This window comes from Kogia breviceps, chromosome 9, assembly GCF_026419965.1.
Source record: "Kogia breviceps isolate mKogBre1 chromosome 9, mKogBre1 haplotype 1, whole genome shotgun sequence".
NCBI lineage: Eukaryota > Metazoa > Chordata > Mammalia > Artiodactyla > Physeteridae > Kogia > Kogia breviceps.
Window position 1 is genome coordinate 4,955,665 of NC_081318.1, and position 20,095 is coordinate 4,975,759.

At 42.1% G+C, this 20,095-nt stretch overlaps 1 protein-coding gene across 1 annotated transcript in view; it reads right to left on the minus strand.

Annotated features, from left to right (window-relative positions):
• The window catches only part of LOC131762513 (actin-related protein 3B), a 133,106-nt gene that overhangs the window by 112,822 nt on the left and 189 nt on the right, over positions 1-20,095 (minus strand). The gene's annotated exons all lie outside the window — the stretch shown is intronic.

A 20,095-nucleotide genomic window follows, 5' to 3' on the forward strand; every position in this document is an offset into this window, starting at 1 on the left:
AACCCGCCTGCCAGTGCAGGGGACACGTGCTCGAGCCCTGGTCCGGGAAGATCCCACATGCCGCAGAGCAACTAAGCCCGTGCGCCACAACTACTGAGCCTGTGCTCTAGAGCCCGCGAGCCACAACTACTGAGCCCACGTGCCACAACTGCTGAAGCCCACGCACCTAGAGCCCGTGCTCCTCAACAAGAGAAACCACTGCAATGAGAAGCCCGTGCACCGCAATGAAGAGTCACCCCTGCTCGACGCAACCAGAGAAAGCCCGAGTGCAGCAACGAAGACCCAACACAACCAAGATAAATAAATAAATATTTAAAATTTTTAAAAAATATTAGTTTTTTTGCTATTGAGTTATAGGAGTTCCTTACACATGTTGGAAATTTATCCCTTATCTGACATCTGGTTTGCAAATATTTTCTTCCATTCTGTAGGTTGACACAGCATTTTATTGATTGTTTCCTTTGCTGTGAAGAAGGTTTTTAGTTTGATGTAATCCCACTTGTCTACTTTTGCTTTGTTGCCTGTACTTTTGGTGTCACATCAAGAGATCGTTGCCAAGACCAATGCTGTGAAGCTTTAAAAAGAATGAGCTAAAGAGTTGAGTAGACATTTTTCCAAAGAAGACATACAAATGGCCAATAAGTATATGAAAAGATGCTCAATATTACTAATCATCAGGAAAATACAAATCAAAACCAAAATGAGGTATTACCTCACACCTGTTAGGATGGCCATTAAAAAAAGAAGCGGGGGGCTTCCCTGGTGGCGCAGTGGTTGAGGGTCCGCCTGCCGATGCAGGGAACGCGGGTTCGTGCCCTGATCCGGGAAGATCCCACATGCCGCGGGGCAACTAAGCCCGGGCACCACAACAACTGAGCCTGCGCTGTAGATCCCGTGAGCCACAACTATTGAGCCCGCGTGCCTGGAGCCCGTGCTCTGCAACAAGATGAGCCACCGCAATGAGAAGCCCGAGCACTGCAACAAAGAGCAGCCCCCGCTCACTGCAACTAGAAAAAGCCCGCACACGGCAACGACAAAGACCCAATGCAGCCAAAAATAAATAAATAAATAAATTTATTTAAAAAATACTGTAGTGTACACTTAAAATTTTATTGTTATTAGATCTCATTGTTAAGTGTTATCATAATAATTTTTTTTTTTTTTTTTTTTTTTTTCCGGTACGCGGGCCTCTAACTGTTGTGGCCTCTCCCGTTGCGGAGCACAGGCTCCGGACGCGCAGGCTCAGCGGCCATGGCTCACGGGCTCAGTTGCTCCGCGGCACGTGGGATCCTCCCGGACCGGGGCACGAACCCGCGTCCCCTGCATCGGCAGGCGGATTCTCAACCACTGCGCCACCAGGGAAGCCCTAAAATTTTAAATCATACCTTTTTCTTCAATTCATTTTCAAGTTTCTGCTCTCAACCAGATTTTGTTGAAATTACAAAGGAAGATTTTATCCTCAAAGAGGCTATGGTCTTACCAGAGAGACATTCAAGGAATTTCTTTGAAAATAGCAAACTACACTGACTGTTTAACTGGCAGTGAAACTGACAACTGCTATTCCTCTTGTTGCGTTTCACGTTTCGTAATTCTAATCCACAATGTCACTTCACTTCCCAGTTCCAAATGGCATCTTTTTGATGTACATTTTGGGTTGATGCCTAAGGACATTTAAAAACAGTTTAGTGCTGAACATAAGCTGAATATATTCCCGGAATTCCCGTGCTAATCAATTATTTATCCCTTACATATGCTAAGACCAAAAATGAAAAAAAGTTCTACATTTCAGGTTGACAGGAGGTTTTGGGAGACTAGCAAGAACAAAATACTTTTGAGTTATAAGTCTTAAAAAATGAGCTTCCCCGTTCACTTATACTTTATCTAAACAAGGCAAAGATTACTCCTTTGCCACCAATAGTTAAAATAAACTTATAAATTATGAGGAACTTATACTTTATATGGAGTGTTTTAGTCTTTTAACACGAGAGTTATTGGGATTTTCTCATACGAGTAAACATACTGTGATTCTTTGGTTTTAATTCAAAAGGTAATAAAAATGCTAAATTGCCACTTCAATAGCATCTTTTTATCCATGAACTTCTCACTTTTGTATACATACATTTTTTTTTTTTGGCTGGACTGCGTGGCCTGTGGGATTTTAGTTCCCTCGACCAGGGATCGAACCCAGGCCCTCAGCAATGAGAGCACAGAGTCCTAACCACTGGACCGCCAGGGAATTCCCCTATACATTTTTCAATAGACTTTATATATATATATATATATATATATATATTTTTTTTTTTTTTTTTTTTTTTTTTTTTTCCGGTACGCGGGCTTCTCACTGTTGTGGCCTCTCCCATTGCGGAGCACAGGCTCCGGACGCGCAGGCTCAGCGACCATGGCTCACGGGCCCAGCCGCTCCGCGGCACGTGGGATCTTCCCGGACCGGGGCACGAACCCGTGTCCCCTGCATCGGCAGGCAGACTCCCAAACACTGCGCCACCAGGGAAGCCCAGACTTTATATTTTTAAGTAACTTTAAATTTACAGGAAAATTGAGAAGATAGTATTAATACAGAGAGTCCCTGTGAACCTGACACCCACTTTCACCAATTATTAACATCTTAAATTGGTATGGTATACTTGTTACATTTAATAAATCAATATTAATATATTATCATTAACTAAAATATATACTTTATTTGGATTTCCTCAGTTTTTTCCCTAATGTCCTTTTTCTGTTCCAGGATCCACCCAGGAAATCATGCTGAATTTATTTTATTTTTTAAAGGAGAATGATTTATTTGTTTATTTATTTGGCTGTGTCGGGTCTTAGTTGCGGCACGTGGGATCTTTCGTGGCGGTGCGTGGGATCTCTAGTTGTGGTGTGCAGGCTCCAGAGGGCACAGGTTCAATAGTTGTGGCGCGTGGGCTTAGTTGCCTCCCGGCATGTGGGCTCTTAGTTCCCCAACCAGGGATGGAACCCACGTCCCCTGCATTGGAAGGCGGATTCTTAACCGCTGGATCGCCGGGGAAGTCCCTGCATGCCGAATTTAATTGTCCTCCCCTCCTGAGGCTCCTCTTGGCTGTAACAGTTTACAGACTTTCTCTTCTTGGGTAACTGTAACAGTTTTGAAGAGGACTGGTCTGGCATGTTGAAGGATGCCCTCTATTGAAATTTCCTTGACGTTTTTCTCGCGGTTGGACTGAGTTTGTGGGTTTTGGGAGGAAGACCACAGAGGTAAAGTGCCCTTCTCATCACATCATGTCAAGGACACATACCGTCAACATGGCTTACGCTGTTGGTGTTGACCTTGATCATCTGGCTCAGGTGGTGTTTGTCAGGTTTCTCCACTGGAAATTATTACTATTTTTTTTTAATTTTAAAATTTTATTTATTTATTTGGCAGCGTTGGGTCTTCATTGCTGCACGTGGGCTTTCTCTAGTTGTGGAGAGTGGAGGTTATTCTTTGTTGCGGTGCACGGGCTTCTCCTTGCAGTGGCTTCTCTTGCTGTGGAGCATGGGCTCTAGGTGGGCGGGCTTCAGTAGTTGCAACACGTGGGCTTAGTAGCTCTGCAGCAAGTGGGATCTTCCTGGACGAGGGATCAAACCCACGTCCCCTGCATTGGCAGGCGGATTCTTATCCACTGCGCCACCAGGAAAGCCCCTGGAAAGTTATTTTCTTTTCCCCTCTGTCCATGCTGTCTTTTCTGGAAGGAAGTCTCTGTGCACAGCCCATGCTTAAGGAATAGGGAGTTATACTCCCCTCTGAGCACAACAGAGTGTCTACATAAATTATTTGGAATCCTTCTGCAAAGGAGATCTGTCTCTTCTCCCTCAATAATTAATTTATTCTATAATTTTTATATCACTATGGAATCATGGATATCTATTTTGTACTTTGGGTTGTAATCCAGTACTACTTATTTATGTTATGGCTCAAATTGTTGCAGTTTTGGGGACTTCCCTGGTGGCACAGTGGTTAAGAATCTGCCTGCCAATAATCCAGTACTTTCCCTGTAAATTACAGAAAGCACCTTTTCCAAACACATGCTGTAAACAGCAGATACTGTAACATAGAGCATTGATTATGCTCCATATACTAACACGAATGACCCCTGTCATGGCAGACCCACCTCTGAGAATCCAAGCTCCTCTGCTTATTTTTCTAATCTCTTCCTGCCTTATTTCACCTAATTACCATCATACTTTGGATACATGTTAAAGTCCCAAGGAAGTAAGTTAACCATGTAAAGGGGTGAATTCTAACTAGTCAGAATACCTTATCTGGCAATTTCTATAAATGTTTAGCCTTTCTACCAAGCCCACGCTTAGGCTTGCCTACAAAGAAAGGCAAACTGACAGTAAAAAATAATAATGTATTGTTTCTGAGGACAATGTATTGCGTGGCATTTACTATCTTTCCTTTACAACTGATGGTGCATCTGTAATCCAGTTTCATCTCCCCCACCAACTAGAACAGCGTTTATGTGGCCTGTTTGCCAAGTTTGGATGGAAAGATGTTCAGTGTGGCAGGATACCGATGTTCTTGCTCACAAGCATTGTACCAGACTTTTAAAAGGTGAATTTAGGGCTTCCTTGGTGGCGCAGTGGTTGAGAGTCCGCCTGCTGATGCAGGGGACACGGGTTCATGCCCCAGTCCGGGAAGATCCCACGTGCCGCGGAGCGGCTGGGCCCGTGAGCCGTGGCCGCTGAGCCTGCGCGTCCGGAGCCTGTGCTCCGCAACGGGAGAGGCCACAACAGTGAGAGGCCCATGTAACGCAAAAAAAAAAAAAAAGTGAATTTATACAAACATCGACATTAGTTTCAATAAATTTTGCTTTGATACTCAAAAAAAAGAAATCTGCCTGCCAATGCAGGGGACATGGGTTCGATCCTTGGTCCGGGAAGATCCCACATGCTGCAGAGCAACTAAGCCCATGCGCCACAACTACTGAGCCTGCGTGCCACAACTACTGAAGCCTGCATGCCTAGAGCCTGTGCTCCGCAACAAGAGAAGCCATTGCAATGAGAAGCCCGTGCACCGCAACGAAGAGTAGCCCCCGCTCGCCGCAACTAGAGAAAGCCTGCGCGCAGCAACAAAGACCCAACACAGCCAAATAATAATAATAAAAATATATAAATAAATAAAATTAAAACACAGCTGTAAAAAAAAATTTGTTCCAGTTTTGGCCATTGGGAGCTCTTTCATTTGGCTCTTGTGCACCTTTGATACCCCTCCACCAATGTAAGAATATTTTCTTTTTTTTGGCTGCACTGTGTGCAGCATGTGGGATCTTAGTTCCCTAACCAGGGTTTAAACCACTGCTCCCTGCATTGGGACACAGAGTCCTAACCACTGGACCGCCAGGGAAGTCCCGCTCCAGGCTCATTTTGTATATTTCCTGCTAGAGTCGCAGAATCAGCCATTTCTCTAAGGAGTCCTGGTTCCTTTTATAGGAGATGGTATTCAGCAACCAAGATATGTGTGACCAGTGCTACTGTAGTGTCATTTCTTTCTTTCTTTTTTTTTTGCCATGCGGCATGTGGGCTCTTAGCTCCCCAACCAGGGATGGAACCCACGTCCACTGCAGTGGAAGCAAGGAGTCACAACCACTGGACTGCCAGAGATTTCGCTTGTCATTTCTTTTAGACCCTCGTGTGTGAGTATACTAATCTCTCTGTCTCTCTATATTTCATATTTCTCTCTGTTACTATCTGTATCTATATTAAGCTAAACATGAGTTCTTACTCATGTCTCCAATTCTAATGCATTACCACATCAATCATGCCAACAATAAGAAAACTAGCTACCATCATCTGCCATCCATTTATTAATGCTTAATTTTTCAATTCCTATATATACACAATACCCCAGGCCCCCAGGGGAAACAACTTTATCAACTAGACTGCAATACTTAAGTGCAATTCCCTTTGGCTTTAGTGTTAAAGACATTTCCAAAGTTTCTAAGTGCAGCACATTTCACCATATCCCCTTCAGTGAGGATGTTTTATACACTTGTAGTTCAGTTAGATCCTTTTGTCATAATCTGTATTCATTCCTGGGATCTTAAAACCTTGTGGGTTTTTTCTTCCCTTTTAGTATGCCTTGTACTTTTTCATTGAAAGTGAGACATGATGTATTGGGTAATAGGAATGGAGGTAAATAGGCCTTTAGCTTGAGGTTTTTATGTTAATCTGGCTAAGAATGGGCTTCGTTCAACGCTTGCTATAGTTGTACATGACTGAGTCTTCAGTTTCCTCCAGTGTCTTTGATTTGGGGTTTCCCTGGAGACTCCTTTTTAAAAAATATTTTTTAAACATATATATATGTTTTAAATATATTTTTAAAATATATTTAATTATATATATTTATATTTATACATTTATATATATGTATTTTGGCCATGCAGCATGTGGGATCTTCCCCCACCAGGGATCAAACCCCTGCCGCCCGCAGTGGAAGCCCGGAGACCTAACCACCAGACCTCCAGGGAACTCCCAAATATTAGTCCTTTAGTGAACCTATATTCACAAATCTTTTTTAGCTTCCCCCCCACTTCTTAATGAGACAACTGAGAGGAATTGGGAAATACCCTTTCCCAAGGCTGGATGAGGCTCTGGTAAAGACTTTTACACTGGAGAGTAAGCCTTTGTAATGGAGAATATGTTATTTTACAAGGTTACCGCCCTCCCCCCACCCCCCCGCCGCCTGTGACCCCCAAACAAGAAGAGACCTTTCTTGGTTCTGCGCTACGAGAACCTAGTGGAATTGCTGGAGGTAAGACCCACAAAACTGTAAGAGTCCTCTAAGACTGCAGCCCCCTGGAGTTTCTAATTTTCCTACTAGTCCACACTCAGCCTCCAGCAAATCAGCAAAATTACCAGAGTTTATGGCTCTCGCAGCTTCTGTTCCAGTAAGCAGATCTCACCTGTGCCTCTGGTTTCACCTGTTTCTCCAGATTTCAGAGCGATTTCCCCCTGATATTTTAGTTCTTTCATGAGTCTAGGAGAAGTTATTGATTTTCAATTTATTCAGCTCGTTTCTTGCTGTGGGGATAGCGTGGTGACTTCCAAGAACTTTAGAAGTCGGAGATGAAACAGGAAGTTGCACGTGCGTTTGTAAAGCTGGATTACCATACATTTTCACAGAAGCTTTTTAAGCAAGAAATGAAAAGCGGTGTATCCTGAGTGACTAGGACAGGAGGATGCAGAGGGCCAGATGTGCACTGGCTCTGGCTTTCAAAGAAATCACTGTTCCCAAGGCCTACCATTACGTAGCTGAGCATGAAAATAAAAGACCTGAAGCCCCTGAGGACTCATGTCTGTTCTCTTCCTTCCAACCAGGTCATACTGAAACATTTCAGCCACATAAAAAAGGCGTGGTCTTGGGAGTGAGATGTACACACTGCTATATATATATATATATATATATATATATATATATATATATATATATATTTTAATGCATCTTTATTGGAGTATAACTGCTTCACAATGCTGTGTTAGTTTCTGTTGTACAACAAAGTGAATCAGCCATAAGCATACATATATCCCCATATCCCCTCCCTCTTGAGCCTCCCTCCCTCCCTCCCTATCCCACCCCTCTAGGTGGTCACAAAGCACAGAGCTGATCTCCCTGTGCTATGCGGCAGCTTCCCACTAGCTAGCTATTTTACGTTTGGTAGTGTATATATGTAACAATGCTACTCTCACTTTGCCCCAATTTCCCCCTCCCACCCCATGTCCTCAAGTCCATTCTCTATGTCTACATCTTTATTCCTGCTCCGCCACTAGGTTCATCAGTACCATTTTTTTTTTTTTTTTTTAGATTCCATATATATGTGTTAGCATACGGTATTTGTTTTTCTCTTTCTGACTTACTTCACTCTGTAGGACAGACTCTAGGTCCATCCACCTCACTACAAATAACTCAATTTCATTTCTTTTTATGGCTGAGTAATATTCCATTGTATATATGTGCCACATCTTCTTTATCCATTCATCTGTCGATGGACATTTGGGTTGCTTTCATGTCCTGGCTACTGTAAATAGTGTTGCAATGAACATTGTGGTACATGACTCTTTTTGAAGTATGGTTTTCTCAGGGTATATGCTCAGTAGTGGGATTGCTGGGTCATATGGTAGTTCTATTTTTAGTTTTTTAAGGAACCACCATACTGTTCTCCAAAGTGGTTGTATCAATTTACATTCCCACCAACAGTGCAGGACGGTTCCCTTTTCACTACACTCTTTCCAGCATTTATTGTTTCTAGATACACGGCTATATTTAAAATGGAGAACCAGCAAGGACCTACTGTACAGCACAGGGAACTCTGCTCAATATTCTGTAACAACCTAAATGGGAAAAGGATTTTAGAAAGAATAGATACATGTATCTGTGTAACTGAATCACCTTGCTGTACACCTGACACTCTCGCAACATTGTTAGTCATCTAAACTCCGATATAACATAAAAAGTTAAAAATAACGGCAACAAAAAAAAGGCGTGGGCAATGCAGTGTGTGTGTGTGCGTGTATGTGTGTGTGTTAAGTTTTTTTGAGGGGGACACTTACAAGTCAAGAAAAGCAAAACTTAATTGGCTTGGTTTATGTAACAGAAAGTTGAGGTCTAGATTCAGGTGAGCTAATTGCAGTGATTCAGATGACGTCACCCAGGATCCACCTTCTTCCCGTCTCTCTCTGCCTTTAGAGGGTCTGGGGTCTGCCCCGGACTCCCCCTCCCTCTGCCCCCCCCGTTGCCCCTCCTAGGCCCCCCTTTGTGGTTTCAGCTGCTGCCGTGTCGGAGTTCAGACCCTCTGACCATGCCACGACTCTGCCTCTTGCTTTCCTACTGAACAATTTTGTGTTCTTATCTTTTTCATATCTGTATATAGGGCTACCTTCCACTATGAGTGAATCACCATAATTTATTAAATTAAGAACGTGTTTACAGACATTTGTATTATTTTACTTTTTTCTATTACAAGCAAAGCTCTAGTATTTATCCTTGCAAATATATCTTAGCTGGTATTTTCGAGGACAGATTCTTACAGGGGTATTAATAGGTCTAGGGGTACTGATCTTACTCCTTTCAACCTCCCAGAGATAAAGATTTGGCAAAAGCTGTTTTATCAGTCAGATTTATTTCTCTACTTTATTCACAAACTAGTAAATGCTTGGTCTAATCAAAATGTGTTATGTCTATGACAATTCCACCACATGAGGGACTTATTTTTGAAGACATCTTCCTTTGGTCTTATTCTCTTTTAAATTAAAATTCTCTTTTTAAACCACAGGGTTGTAGCTTTTTTTCCCTCCTCTAAAATTCTACTATTCTTAGGTTCAGGACATATCTGACTGGACCCAACGTTTCCTCTAAGATAATGTGGTCATTTTCCACTACATCCCTCCCACGTGGTCAGGACAAAGCTTTGTGTAGCAGTTACTCTCATTTAACGTTTAAATTGGAACAGTTTGGGACTTTGCTGGTGGTTCAGTGGTTAGGACTTGGCGCTTTCACTGCTGGAGTCTGGGTTGGATCCCTGGTCAGAGAACTAAGATCCTGCAAGCTGCGCAGCGTGAGCAAATTAAACAAACAAACATCAAATAAATAAATTTTAACAGTTTAATTTCCAACCAAGAAAGTTAAGGACATATCTGATGCTCCACTTTCAACAGAATGAGACTTTTCATCAATGAACAGACAATTCAATCCTCTTTGTGTTTCTTGTGCTGGTTTTGCATCTCATTTGGGGAAAACATGACTCATTCTCTCCATGTGGGCTGGTGGTCTCCCTACAATAATCCTCCTACAGCCCCTTCCTCATGTCTGCTTTCCCAAATGCTTTCCACCATTTCCCTACTAGAATGTGTATTTCCCCAACAGGTGTATAAGTTTTGGATAGAAAGTACCAGGTCATCTCTCTTTTAATATGTTATTTTTTAGAGCAAAGTGTACTCCCTTATTTTCTTATTCATATGATGAATTTGATACAGCTCATTCTCAGTGACTTTATAAGACCATTTTCCATATTCATGTATTCAAAGTTCAGTTTGCTTATCACCCAGGGTCTGGACGTGGCATATCACGTGTTACAGAGATACGGATTCATTTAAACCCTGTTGTCTTGTCCCAAGAATTACCAGAACAAGTGTTTCTGCTGTTTTCTCCTATATTACTAACATCTGAATTAGCCTGGACTGAAATCTGCTTCTTTCCTGCTGTATTTTCAATCTGTCACACAAGGACTGAAAAGCATTGGTCCTAGCCTCTGGGCTTCTACTAGAAAGCGTATCCAAAGTTGAGTAGAAATGCAGTGGGCTCCGCATGTGGAGTAGTTGACTGCAAACCATCAGATCATTGAGCAGGATTTTCTTTTTCTGCTAGCCATCCTCCTCCATGATTAAAGTGGTTTCCATATTTTCACAGAGCGAGAGTAAATGTTTCATTTTGAGGCAGAAGCTTTATTACTTAATCTTTGTACATAGACCCGGGCATCTGTGCACATATTTTGAGATGTAATTATTAAATGATGATCCTATTTAAATGAAATGTGAAACGTAGTCAAAGGGGCTGCTATCAGGAATTTAGTGAGCGCTAAAGCCCCGGCTCCCACAGTATATGATCTAAGAGCCCCAAGGAACCCCAAGACCTTTCAGGGGCTCATGAATCCAAACTATTTCATAAAAGGACTAAGATGCCATTTTCCTTTTCCGTGGTGCCGACATTTGCACTGTGCTCACATCAAGACAGATTGAATTCAGAAGCAGGTATGAGATTCTGTCACAGAGAGTTTGCAAAGATGTGGACCGATACTACTCCTCTCACTAAGTTTTTATTTCAGACAATAGTTTTTTAAATGAAATTCATTGAGGGACTTCCCTGGTGGTCCAGTGGTGAGAATCCGCCTTCCAATGCAGGGGATGCGGGTTCCATCCCTGGTCGGGGAACTAAGATCCCACGTGCTGCAGGACAATTAAGCCCGAGTGCCATAACTACTGAGGCTGCACTCTAGAGCCCACGTGCCACAACTATAGAGAAGCCCGCAATGAAGAGCCCACGTGCCACAACTATAGAGAAGCCCGCAATGAAGAGCCCACGTGCCACAACTATAGAGAAGCCCGCAATGAAGAGCCCACGTGCCACAACTATAGAGAAGCCTGCAATGAAGAGTCCACGTGCCACAACTATAGAGAAGCCCGCAATGAAGAGCCCACGTGCCACAACTATAGAGAAGCCCGCAATGAAGAGCCCGTGTGCCACAACTGGGACCTGACGCAGCCAAATAAATAAATAAAAACTTATAAAGAATAAAAAATAAAATAAAATACATTGACATGTAATGGGTTGAATAAGTATATATTCAAAACTTTTTTTCAATTTAATTTGTAATACAGTAAATATCAATAGATATAATTCACATGAACAAGAGCTCTTTGGGGTCCTTAATTTTTAAGACTGTAAAGGGTTCCTCAGCCCAAGATTTCTGAAAGCTGCCGCACTAAAATGATTATTCAAATTCAGTCTGGATCTTAGATCTTCTTTTGAATTCTTTCTACCTCACAAAGGGGGGGAAATTCTACTATTTCCATCCTCACCTATATCATAGGCTTTTATTATAACAACTCTTATTCATATATGTCTATAAATATAAATAAAAAGGAAAAAGGAATTGGAAGCCCCATCCCATAGAACCCAGAAAATACATACATGTGAGTAAAAAATCTGTCCCTGAGAAATACAAATTTCTTCTGGTATGAGCTGAAGTGTATATAATTGTGTGTCAAAATAATTAAAATGTTACTTAAAAAAAAAAGAGGATAATGTCATCCTAGTCTATTCCCAACTCCCATTTCTGTAAAGTCACAATCTCATAGCCTCTTTTTAAACAGCTTTCCTGAAATATAATTCATATATCATATAGTGTATAATTAGATGGCTTTTAGCATATTTAAGAATTGTGCATCCATCACACAATCAATTTCTGAGCACTTCCATTACCCCAGAAGGAAATCCTGTACCCATTAGCCATCGCCCCTCGACTCTCCCACACCCTCCAGCCCTTGGCAACCGCTAACCTACTTCCTGCCTCTACATTCACCTATTCTGGACATTTCATATAAATGGAATCATGCAGTATGTCATCTGTGACTGGCTTCTTTCACTTAACATCATGTTTTCAAGGTTCATACAGATGTAACATGAATCAGTATTTTATTTCTTTTTATTGCCAACTAATATTCTATTGTCTGACTTTACCACATTTTAGGTATTCATTCATCAGCTGGTGGATATTTGGGTGGTTTCCACTTTACGGCCCTTATGAAAAATGCTGCTATGAACAGGAGTGGACAAGTGTTTGTGTGAGTATGGGTTTTCATTTCTCTTGGGTATAAACCTAGGAGTGGAAGTGCTGGGCCGGATGGTAACTATATGTTTGAGATTTTGACAAACTGCCAGACTTTTCCACAGGGGCTGAGCCATTTTACATTCTCACTAACAACACACAAAAGTTCTACCTTCTCCAGACCCTCACCAATGCTTGTTATTTTCCTTTTTAAAAATTCTAGCCATTCTGGTGGGTGTGAAAAGACATCTCATGTGGCTTTGGTTTGTTGTGGTCTTTTCATTGGGAAATGAAGATTGTCAACTGGCAAATTCTAGCATCTCAGGCTTTAGATGCCCAAATTCCTCAAAACTCTTATTCTAATGGGGATGCTAACCTCAACTGTTTCACCTCCTAAGTCATTAGTGCAATTTTATTTCTGTAGGCCGGCCATTTTGATAACCCCATTATCTGTCAGCATGATCCAGAGAATTGAGAAGCCCCGTGCGTAGTCACAAGCTCACTGACTTGGTTCTCTGTTCTCCCGGACGTAGAATCTATTGTGTGAAGTCAAGAGCACTGGCTTTGGGTCAGACCCAAGGTCAAAATAATCTCTAACTCTTCCCAGCCATGTGAACTTCATCGTGTAATTTATTTCCTCTCTCCAGCCTCAGTTTTTTTCATCTATAAAATGGGACATCCCCACCTATCTAAGATCAGTATGCTGTAACAGTCAGAGTCATGAGCTCTGGAACCGATCTGCCTGGACTTGTAATCCAGCTCTGCAACTTCTCAGCTCTGTGACCTTGGGCAAGTTGCTTAACCTCTCTGATCCTTTGTTCATTCATCTGACACCTACTCACAGAAGTGAGATAAAGACCAAATGATGAAACTATGTAAAGGGGATGGCATATAGTAAAGCACTTAACAAATGCTAGTTAGTGCTGTTATCTAATAGTAGTAGTATTATAAAATTAAATAAGGCAAAAATGGGAAAGTTGGATGATGCCAAGTGTTGGGGATATGAGGAAAGAGTAACTTTTGTTGACCAACCTGGCAGAAATTAGTTAAGTTAAACATGTGTTTACTTTATGACCCAGCCATCCCATTCCAGTGTATATATTGCAGAAAAAGTCTCAGAAAAGATCCACGAAGGAACATATATGTGAGAATGTTCATCAAAGTGCCGTGGATGGGAGCAGGAGGTGGAGACACTTGTTGTGGAGGACACAGAGAAATAAAATGTGGCAGATACACGGTAGTTCACTATTCAGCAGTTAGAGAGCTACATATACAAATAAGAACAGAGACGGACCTTAACATACGGTGTTGTGCAAAAACAGGGGAAAACCAAATGTATTAGCTGGGGATTTAACCAGGAAAAAGCAGAAAACATTTTAAGCATTTTAAAACAGAGAGGGAATTTAATATGGGGAACTGGTTACACAGGTGACGAAATATTTGAGAAACCACCAAGGGACAGGTGAGGCAGCCTAGGTGTTCACAACAGCAGGAAGTCATCACCACCATCCAAGGTGGGAGGGACAAGGGGATGAAATGATGTGATCTGAGTCCAGGGGCTGATGTCATTGGGCAGAAGCTGGACCCGTGGCAGGGGTTGCTGGAGCTATGGGGAAACACAGCTAATGCAGGAGATCCTAAAAAAAGTGAGACGGGGCTTCCCTGGTGGCGCAGTGGTTGAGAGTCCGCCTGCCGATGCAGGGGACGCGGGTTCGTGCCCTGGTCCGGGAAGATCCCACATGCCGCGGAGCGGCTGGGCCCGTGAGCCGTGGCCGCTGAGCCTGCGCGTCCGGAGCCTGTGCTCCGCAACGGGAGAGGCCACAACAGTGAGAGGCCCGCGTACTGCAAAAAAAAAAATGAGAGACAGAGGAGCGTGCACCCTGTTCTCCCTTTGTCCATCCTCCAAGCTCCTGCGGTGCCTCCCACTAGCTAACCTCAGCCAGAGGCTGCAGAGCAGGGAAAGAACAAGAAATGGATTTGAGAGTCAAAGACACCAGCCAGCACGTAGTTATTTATGTAAATTACAAATACATACACATTCAAAACAAAACTTCTTATTTCACAAAGAACCTACAAAATGAGGGACACATAGAAAACACACGAAAATAATTGCCCATGCACGAATGAGCCAGGGAGTACGAAACGGGGCTAAAAGGGAATAAACAAATAAATGAAACAAGAGCAGGGCTTTGCAGGAGCAGAAAGATACCTGCTCACAAACCGAAAAGTACCATTAACTAACACCAAGATCCATACAAAAGAGGTTGAGCTGAAAATGACTATAGGGTAAGGGAATGTGATACTAGCTATTGTTTAATTCCAATAGAAAAAGGGAATGAACATTTAGGTTATGAATTATTAGCGCCTTAGCGGATATGTCAATTCTCACCTTCTTGCTTCTTAACAAAGAATCACAGAATCTAGAGTTGTAAAAGGACTTAGATCCTTTGCATCTTCTGGAAAGAACTTAATGTGTTAGGAAGACCACAGGCTTTACAGTCAGGGAGACTTGGGTTCTTACTGGCTGGAGGACAGTGTGCTTGCTAAACCTCTTGGAGCCTCAAAATCCTCACCTATAAAATCAGGGTATAATACATACCTTGCAGAGAAGGGTTGGAAATGATACACATACAACAATAAGCAGAGACTTTCAATAAATGGGAGCTATCATCTAGTCCAAATCCCTTACTTCACAGAGAAGGAATGGATACTACCATCTCATGGAAGTTGGAGGCATATCCAGGGTGCTATAGGAAGAGCAGAGTTGATTACGGATTTTATTTATTTAGTTTTGGCTGCACCACTCAGCTTGTGGGATCTTAGTTCCCCGATCAGGGATGGAACCCAGGCCACGGCAGTGAGAACACGGATTCCTAACCACTGGACTGCCGGAGAATTCCCTAAATAGATTTTAAATATGGATACTTAAAATTCATCATTGGGAATTCCCCGGTTAGGACTTGGTGCTGTCACTGCCATGGCCTGGGTTCAATCTCTGGTCAGGGAACTAAGATCCCACAAGCTGAGTGGCACGGCAAAAAAAAAAAAATCTTTTTAAATGGATTTCACAGGTATACCTAGGACTGGAATTGAAGGTATGACTTTAGGATAAATTCCTAGAAGTAAGATTGCTGTGTCAAAAAGTTAATAAATGTATGGTTTTGTTAGATATTGCCAAATTCCACCCCCCCAAAAGACTGTACATGTTTGCATTTCTACCAGAAATTTATGAGAATGCCTTGAACACTTTTTAAAATTTATTTATTTTTTTCATGTATTTTATTATTTTTGGCTGTGTTGGGTCTTCGTTGCTGGGCGCGGGCTTTCTCTAGTCACGGCAAGCAGGGGCTACTCTTCGTTGTGGTGCGTGGGCTTCTCACTGCGGTGGCTTCTCTTGTTGCAGAGCACAGGCTCTAGGCGCGTGGGCTCAGTAGTCGTGGCTCACGGGCTTGAGAGCACAGGCTCAGTAGCTGTGGTGCACTGGCTTAGTTGCTCCGCGGCGTGTGGGATCTTCCCGGCCCAGGACTCGAACCCGTGTCCCCTGCATTGGCAGGAGGATTCTTAACCACTGTGCCACCAGGGAAGCCCCAAACACTTTTTTAAAGGAGAAAACATTCTGACGTATACAATGAGCAACTTCACTATTACCTATAAGAAATACTTCATACGTACATGACATTCCCTAGGTTTTTCAAAGAATAGATGGGTGAAAAAAACTGTATCTTTTAAAAATTGAAGTATAAGCTGATTTACAATGTTGTGTTGCTTTCTGCTGTACAGCAAAGTGACTCAGTTATACATATATACATACTTTTTAATATTCTTTTCCATTGTGGTTTATCCCAGGACACTGAATTTAGTTCCCTGTGCTCTACAGTAGGATCTTCTCCACCCAGAAGAATATATATCTTTGCACGAAGCTTTTTCATTCCACAAAACAGCTTGTCATCTTGATATTAACAGCCAATGCTACTAGTTCCATATTCTTGCCTCTTAGAACTTGAAGTGGGGATCCATATTGCCAGGTCTAAATTTGTAGTTCTCAAATCCTAGAAGTTAGATTCAAAACTTTATCAAGAAAGTTTAACAAGGCACGAAATATCTTTAGGTCAGAATGAAAGATATATACATTGATATTGGCTGCACTTTCCCACCATTTTTTTTTTTGCAGTACGCAGGCCTCTCACTGCTGTGGCCTCTCCCGTTGCGGAGCACAGGCTCCGGACGCGCAGGCTCAGCGGCCATGGCTCACGGGCCCAGCCGCTCCGCGGCACGTGGGATCTTCCCGGCCCGGGGCACGAACCCGCGTCCCCTGCATCGGCAGGCGGACTCTCAACCACTGCGCCACCAGGGAAGCCCCTTTCCCACCATTTTGAAATAGTCTTCCTGCCATTCTCAATGACAATTATATTCCCGCCTCACGGAGCTTCTGCTTTGCTCACTCAAAACCGTTAATTTATCTTGTTACAGATTGTTGAGTGTGGGTTGTCAAGACCTATAAAGAGCTTGGGACTTCACTCTTCCAGCAAGCTAACAAATTAGCCTACCACAGTATCACGGATGCTAAACAGACCACACAAAAGTCCAAGTCCGAGACAGAAGATTTTATTACTCACAGTAACAGCAGCAGCCAGAATATCAGCATTTCCTTGCACTGCTTACCAGAGAGCCCTAGCAGCCACAGGGCAATGGGAGAAGGGTGAGGTAACACCTGCACATGGAATGGGTTGCGTTACAGGAGAGGAAACTTCAGCTTAGGGGGCCCAAATCTTTTAGAATGGGCGTAAACTTGACTTTGCTCTGGTCACTCTACAAATGACTTTGACATCCTGTACAATTCAAAAAATAAACAGACTTCACTTGTCTAAGATAGGAAATCCAGGACCCCAGTACAAAAGGGGTAATAGCTCAAGTCCTCACCATCATCAATACCATCCGAATTGGATTAAGATTTATGGACTTGGTTGGGGGGAGCAAATAATATAATTTGGCATATTAAAAATATCTGTCTAGGGAAGTCCCTGGCGGTCCAGTGGTTAGGACTCGGCACTTCCACGACAGGGGTTCAATCCTTGGTCAGGGAACTAAGATCTCCCAAGCCACATGGTGTGACCAAAAAAAAAAAAAAAAAAGACTGTATTCAAAACTATTTTCGGTCTATTTTTAGAGATTCATAATCCTGCGTGTAGGGGTGGGAGTGGATGGGGAGAAGGCAGAGGAAGCAAATTTTGGTTCAATCCCTGGTCAGGGAACAAAGATCCCACAAGCCCTGTGGCACGGCCAAAAAACAACAGTTTTTCCATATCATGTTTCTGTGGCAATTTAGTGCCTGGAGAAGTTTTAGCACTCTTTATCATGTGCCACTCTGAACTACTGCCATACAGTTTCATCTCTTAATCTGGCCCTAATCACTACCATCACGGTGAATGGGAGCTATCTACTGAGTATTTATTATATCTTTGGTGCTCCGTTAAGTGCTGATCTAAGAAAGGTAGGGAGGTAGGAAGGGGATCGATATTTTGTGTCAGGTGCTGCGCTAGTACACAGTCATCACAGCTCTACGCTAACTAAGGCCCAGAGGGGCAAGTAACTTAAATGATGGTAGTAAGTGACAGAACTGGGTTCAAAATTTTGGCATCAAAATCCATGGTGAGTTCAGAAAATTCATCTTGGAATTCAAGAACATTGTAACTCAGGGAAGAGCTCTGTGCAATGAAAGAATAGTACTCATGTATGTTGAATATAAAATGTGATTATAGACAATTACAGGACAATTTCCCTAATTAGAACAATTACTGCCGTAGTCTAGGGTAGTAGTTAGTTCTATCACCCACTGCTCTCCTCCGTGTACTCAAGTGGACCAAGAATGGTTTCCCGAGGAAGGTTTAGCAGAGTGCGTAGGTGGGTAACATTTGTTGAGGGATTTGACTTGGGTGCTCACTTTAATTTTCACCAGAGGAATTTAAACTCAAATCTTACATTTCTACTACCATGCTTTTTCCTTCAGAGAAAAAGCATAAGTCCTCAGACTAGAACTTCCTCAACCTCTTTGAGCTCCCCACCCCAAACTGTATCTGGCATCTGCACCCATTTTTTTAAAAAATTGAAGTATCGTTGATTTACAATGTTGCATTAATTTCTGCTGTTTAGCAAAGCGATTCAGTTATACACATATAGACATTCTTTTTCGTATTCTTTTCCCTTATGGTTTATCACAGGATATTGAATATGGTTCCCCGTGCTCTACAGTAGGGCCTTGTTGTCCATCCATTCTATATATAATAGTTTGCATCCACTAACCCCAAACTCCTCCCCCATCCCCCTCCCTCCCGGCAACCACAAGTCTGTTCTCTCTATCTGTGAGTCTGTTTCTGTTTCATAAATAGGTTCATTTGTGTCATGTTTTAGATTCCACATATAAATGATATCATGTGATACTTGTCTTTCTCTGTCTGACTTCTCTTAGTGTGATAATCTCTAGGTCCATCATGTTGCTGGAAATGGCGTTATTTCATTCTTTTTATGGCTGAGTAGTATTTCATTGTGTGTGTGTGTGTGTGTGTGTGTGTGTATATATGTATGTGTATATATATATATATATATATATATATATATATATATATATATATACCACATCTTCTTGATCCCCTCACCTGTTGATGGACATTTAGGTCACTTCCATGTCTTGGCTACTGTGAATAGTCTGCACCCATTCTTGACTCTTTATCCCTGCTCACATTGAAGAGATGCCCTCCCCCATCTAGAGATGATTCTTACACCCAGCACCCTCTTTCCTCTTCCGGCCCAGCTCCATCAAGTATCCTTTCTCAGATGGTGTCTTTAACCATTAAGTCTCTACTAGCTCTTTCCTATCAGCATTTAAACTTGAACCAGGCTTTGCCTCCTTAAATGACTCTTCCTTTATCCTATATATATTTTTCTGTGTAATATGTTATTTCCTTCCTTCACAGCCAAATTTCTGTGAAGAACTGTCTGTATTCACGGTCTTTGCTTCCTACTTCCCATTAAAGTGTCGACCCACCACAATCATTACAACAAAGTAAAATGGGCCAAAATTGGTGCCTCAGTTTTCTCATGTCTAAAATAAGAATAATAACAATACCCACCTCAGGACTGTGGAGATTAAATGGGTTATTATATATAAAGCCCTTAGGACAGTGCCTGGCACATAATACGCTCTGGAAGTGTTACCTATCATTACTAATATTATAATCGTTTCTTAATTACACAGCTACAAGTGTAAGGATAAGAAAAAGAGAACCCTACACTGCCAATCTCACTGTTTTGCCCAACTGAACAACAGCTACAGCTATTGGAAAGCGAATTTTTTAAGGACACCTTCCAGTAAATGGCTTAATAGGCTGTAAACCCCATTCATGCATGTCTCTTATTCTTTGTTCTGTTCCCAGAGCTCGGCACAAGGTCTAGCATAGAGCAAATTCTTAACATTCATCTATCTTTCTATCATCTGTCCATCTAATATTTATCTATCTTAATGGATAGGCACTTGATAACAAAACAGTAATAGAATTCTTCTACCTCCAAAAAGAACTGGATACATCTGCCGGCTCGCTATATTTTAAAAATTCGTTTAAATTTAGTATACTTTCTTCGTTTACTCAGAATCAACCATAAACTACACCCACAGCCAGCCAAAGGCTTTTAACCCAAGAATGAACAAAAAGGCCCGTTTGCTCAGTAAGTGTTCTGTTAATACTTAAAAA